A 5,684-nucleotide genomic window follows, 5' to 3' on the forward strand; every position below is an offset into this window, starting at 1 on the left:
TGGAGTCATATAAAACTGGCTCCTCTCTTGCATAGGAACCCATTCATTTTAGTGTTATGGAAAAGTTTGAATTCATAATCCTTCCCTAGTCACATTCAACTTTTGATCGATGCCATAAAATAAATAGTTAAAACAAAAGTTCTGTGTTGTCAAAGAATTGCATCGCCAAGTGCTGTTTTACAGCTTTCAAAAAGAAATGGGACAACTCAAACAAATCACTTGTGTCATCATTTCACTTATTAAAAAATGGACAGCACCACCAACAACAAGAAAATCAATCAGAGCATATGGTAATAGCAGCAATATGAGTCCTTCCAGAGGCTAAAATGGGGTTGAGCAGAATAGGTTATAACAAATTCTCATTTCCAAGCAAAGAACTCGTCATAACTATCAGGAGATCTGTACACAACTAGGGCCAAAGACACAACAGAAACACAATTGTAAGAGATTACAAGTACATATATTGACAGTATTTCATTAGATGGTCAATATGTGGAAATTAAGCAACCAATAATAATCCGGGCGTGCAGTTATGATTCACACTTTGGGGGGGGACTAACTGAAAATGATGTCAGAGGGCCCAGAATTCCTAGCAGTGACCCTGTCAGTTACACACACACACACACGCTGGACATACCAAATACAACATCTTAAGCAGTACCTGTCTGTACTGATCAGAGTAGCTCTAGACCACTTGCATTCAGGCTGGAGACCCCTCTGTGTATTGCCTTGGACCTTTTAGAGTCTCTTAAGGGTCAACAGAGGAGCATCTGGTTTGGGTTTTATAGATCCCCTGTGACCTCTGGATCCCTTGGTCTGTGCCCGATAGGACCGTACGGTAATCCAGGCCTGGGCCCAACAACTTTATTATGAATTATCATCATACACGGATCGATACCTTTTGTATATTTGTCTGTTGCTACCCCCAGTTGCCAGATCATCTATGAAAGTCAATCTACACACGAAATCCACACAGTACATACAATTTTAACCCATCTGTCACTTCGACCTGGCATAACCCTCCTGATTCATGGGGCATGTGTGTAGCTGCTCTTTGTGCAAGCAGACAGGCCAGTTGAATGCCGAATGAATTAGCTAGCTAACTTAGCAGTTGTCAAAATGTCAGGGCAGAAATCCAGCGATTGAGAATTTCTCATCCGAGTGTCTGCATGTATAAATTGTTATGGAGTATCTGTTGCTTGTGAGAGTTGTGCAGCCCCTCCTTCTCAATACTTTGTGTCATCTGAACTTAAACTGACAGCAATTCTAGTTTTAGAGGCAGGTAGGCAGCCGGTGGACTGCATGTAAACTGGCAGCACACTGCATGCAGTAAGACAAAAAGCAAATTAAATATTCAAAAATAATAGCCTTGTGGTGCATCTGGACTACAGGCTGCAGAATGAAACATGTTAAATATGCAAACACTGGTCATGATGAAGGGTAAGGTATGCCATTCATAGCAGCCTACATTCTCCTCACTATCAACACAATAAGGTCTAAGTTAACAATGTCCAAACCCACAGAACACCAATAGAACAGAGAAAGAGACCAGCCAAAAATGTTCAGACAGAATACTATAGATCTGTTTCTAAGGTAAGCCAAGGATTGAAGAAATTGCATGACCATACACCACACACACACACACACACACACACACACACACACACACACACACACACACACACAAACACACACACACACACACACACACACACACACACACACACAAACACACACACACACACACACACAATTAGGGATGGGTATCGTTTGGTTTTTATCCGATACCGGTACATAACCGATACTTTTAAAACGATACCGGTGCCTAAACGGTGCCGGAACCGATACTTTTATAAAAAAAATTAAAAAAAATACGATTGACGACATTTAAGAAAGGCTTTATTGCCAAATATATGAACTGTTTAAAGTAGATTATATATATAAATAAATACAAAACACCTTTTAACTTAAAACTTAAATAATATATGAACTGTTAACAAAAGTTTAGACTATACTTAAATAAATACAAATAAATACAAAACACACACTCACACTCTGTACACACACTACAGCTTCAATACTTCAGCAATTCTTTTGTTCAATAAAAAAAAATTTCTTCAAATTGAACAATATATTAACTGTTTAAAGTATATTATAAATATAAATACATACAAAACACTTGGCTTCAAACTTTTTAACTTCAAACTATGAACATTATATTAACTGTAAACAACAGTTTATAGTATACTTAAATAAATATAAATAAATAAATACAAAAAACAGCTTCAAACTTCTTTTGCAAAAATATGAGCATATTTGCCTTTGGAGTCAAAAATGTATTATTTTGTTTGCATTTATTTCATGAAATTTCACCATTTTATGATTTGTTTATACCTATCTTTTCTATCTTGTTTATAGTTAATCTTGTTACTTGAACACACTGAGTACGAGAAAATGTGTACTGCCCCTTTAAGAGACTACCGTAGGTTAAGTATAGCTGTCATCTCCGTTTATTTTTCAGTCTTCGGTTGCTGATCTGCCGTTGAATTCTTTGCCTTCTCTCCACTCTTTTCACGCAATTGTTTAGTTGCATTTGCTGCACGTCGCGATGTTTGAATATTTTGGTGCGAAATACAGCCACACTTTTGACCGTTTACCTTTCGGTATTTTCTCTGTTAAAAGGTTGATGGCTAGTTCTGTTTGTGCTTGCTCTGTGAAATGCTGCATGCTCTTCACTGTCATAAGACTGTTGCTATGAAAACACCAATGAGCGTGAGCGACACAGGACAAAGTTTACATTGGGAGCTGGGGCAGTTTTACATGTGCCCCGCGGAATCTGCCTAGCAACCGTTTTCAATTGGCTCAGGCACCGAAATGAAGCACCGAAATCTGCGTTGCATTTCGGTCCGGGTAGGTACCGGTTGTATTGGAACCGGTTCCATATTGGTACCGGTTCTCGGTACCCAACCCTACACACAATACATCTTAATTTCAAGGAAAACAGCCTACTTTCATGCAAACAGCAATAGTGGATCACAGCATCCCCACCCCACCCCACCCCAGCCGGAAAAAAAACTCCTTAATGTTGGCAGGTACAGACAAAAACAGGTCTGTTCACCTGTAGGTACACCTGGAATGGTCCATTGTGTTTGACTTTAATCAGTAGCTTGCGTCTGATTTCAGCCGGAACCTACGTCAGACTTTACCTGTCATAAAAATGTAACCTGATGCATTTCTTAACCACGCCCATGAGCGTGGATAATAGCCGCATCTCCCCAGATGTGACCCTCTCTCTTTCGCCGGCCTTCCAGCCAGGCACACACGTATTGACCTCTCCTCACCTCCAGCAACGCGTGAGCACACCGTCAACCGGTGAAGAGCAACTCTCTTTGTTCTCACTTCTTACGGCCGACATACGCCTAAGATCTCTCAGTCATCGAACTGATAAGTGAGACGCAGTAAGTTTAGCGAAAGCAGCTAACAATAGACCTGCTAGCTAACTCTACCCGAAGGGAACAGAAGGCAAACTGCAACGAACGAACGGTCAAATCCTCCGACCTAAACTGCAGTGAAACAGACATCACAGCAAGGACAACTTTCTCCATTTACGGACGACATCATCTCTTCTCTGCCTCATCCACGTCGGACCAGCACAACACTTTTCCCAAAGGACTGGTAACTCTGACATTAACTGGGCATTTAGCTATCCTAGCTATTCACAACCTGGCTAAGCATAAGACTGTTTACATGCCATTGTTCATGTGTTTCATATGTTTTGTTTACTGAACGTAACTGTTTATATATATGTTCATTGTTAGCTGGTAGTTGGCTTCGCCACACCATCTAAGGGTTATCGTTAGGATTGCTTCTCAGACACATCGGGTCTTGCATGCATCACTAACCTTTTCCCTGTTCTAACATGGCATCTAAATCACGCACGATTACATATACATTGGCCTTCACATAGCCACACACGCGAAGAGAATACTCGAACTTAGAGGCTCGTCCTTGTTAACATCACATGTATGTTCGCGTACGTGCACACACATGCACGCGGAACTACGGTGATCAAACAAAGGAACACACACACATTCTTTCTGGCGCGCTCCTAACAGCGCAACCCCGAGCTCACAAGCTCACACACACACTCCCTCTCTATTACACATACACCTATTCCTTCAATTCATTGGTTAGTTACATTTAGCTAGATTACATATTGTGTGTTATTTTCTTATCATTGTGTAAATAAATACTTTGATTTATATACGCTGGTTTATTTAATGTTACACAAGAATGGACGTTGCCAACCTCTTCTATTCAGAATTCTAATGACCTTCAACCATACTATTAGTAAGGTAACTTTGGTTGTAGTTATTAATTTAATTATTAATCAGAGTTCCAAATTGATAGTATAATATATTTTATGAGACTGATATATTTAACGAGACTGATTTGTGGATTATCTTTACTTTGACCACCGTGGAGGACACTACACTTTGTGTGGCGCCCCCTAGGTGTTCAACTTAATTGATCTGCCTTTGTGTTGAATGGTTGATGCCTGTCCAATCGGGTGAGATTACCAACATATTGTTGCTGCTGCAAGGACAGCACCAGTGTGTCTTGGTGGCCCTCGCAAAGACGGTATCACGATTTACACACAATTGCACCCACATTCACCCGGCTCCTGCTCACAGGGTAAGTTACCTACATAGTCTGGTACTCCCATGTGAGGCTGGTACCAATTTCACCTACACACCTCACTCCCCAGGCCTATATATTTAAAGGAACAGCGCCCATATATGATACAGATGACAACTATTTGTGCCCCATTAAAAGATAATTCAGTGGGAAATGAACACATATTAAATAGACTGTGCTCATTCTGTTTTTCTCAGCATGTTATAGGCCTAGAAAATGTCCGGACAATTTTTAATGTGAAGATAGATTAGATGTGAAGATTGAAACAGTGTCACCCCAAATGTAATAAATTATGGATTTCAGTTGGATTACTTAAACAAATCAGATCTCATTGAGAATACATTTTGAAAAGGCATGTGTTGCCGTGTGTAAATATTAATTTATCCTATTTCACACTCTTGCTTAATCCTTGATTGTGTTATCCATTGGTAAAAAGTGTTAAGTAGTGATATTTGCTATCTGCCTGAAGGAATGGATCAACATGTATAAAAGAAAAGACCAGTCAAGTGGTATAAACCATACCTGTTTATAATGTATAATTCATTCAGATTGATTTATTTCAATCTTTACTTTCAAAAGTTTAATTTTATCATAGACAAAAGCCCCTTAGAGCCAACAACAACAGGAAAGTTGTGTTTTCTAGGTTCTCATGTAGATTATATTATATTTGGGTTTCTCTGTTCCTATGTTGAATAGCAACAAGCCACTTATGTAACATTAAGATTGTGTGAAGAAGAAATCACCTGTAATGAAGTATTTATATCTTTATATTTACATGTCATGCCTTTACTTTGTAGATATGTTGTATAAAAGGAGTTGGGACACTCCACATTCTATTCTATTCTATATCTACTCATGTTGACATCATTGTGACATATCAATTAATTGACATGTAAACAGCCCTGTTCTATTCATTGGTAAACAGAGATGCTACTGGAGAAAATGTTAAAACCAGGAAGTGGCTACCTAACCAGATGCTGGAAAGA

Source organism: Clupea harengus, chromosome 20, assembly GCF_900700415.2.
Source record: "Clupea harengus chromosome 20, Ch_v2.0.2, whole genome shotgun sequence".
Classification (NCBI taxonomy): Eukaryota; Metazoa; Chordata; class Actinopteri; order Clupeiformes; family Clupeidae; genus Clupea; species Clupea harengus.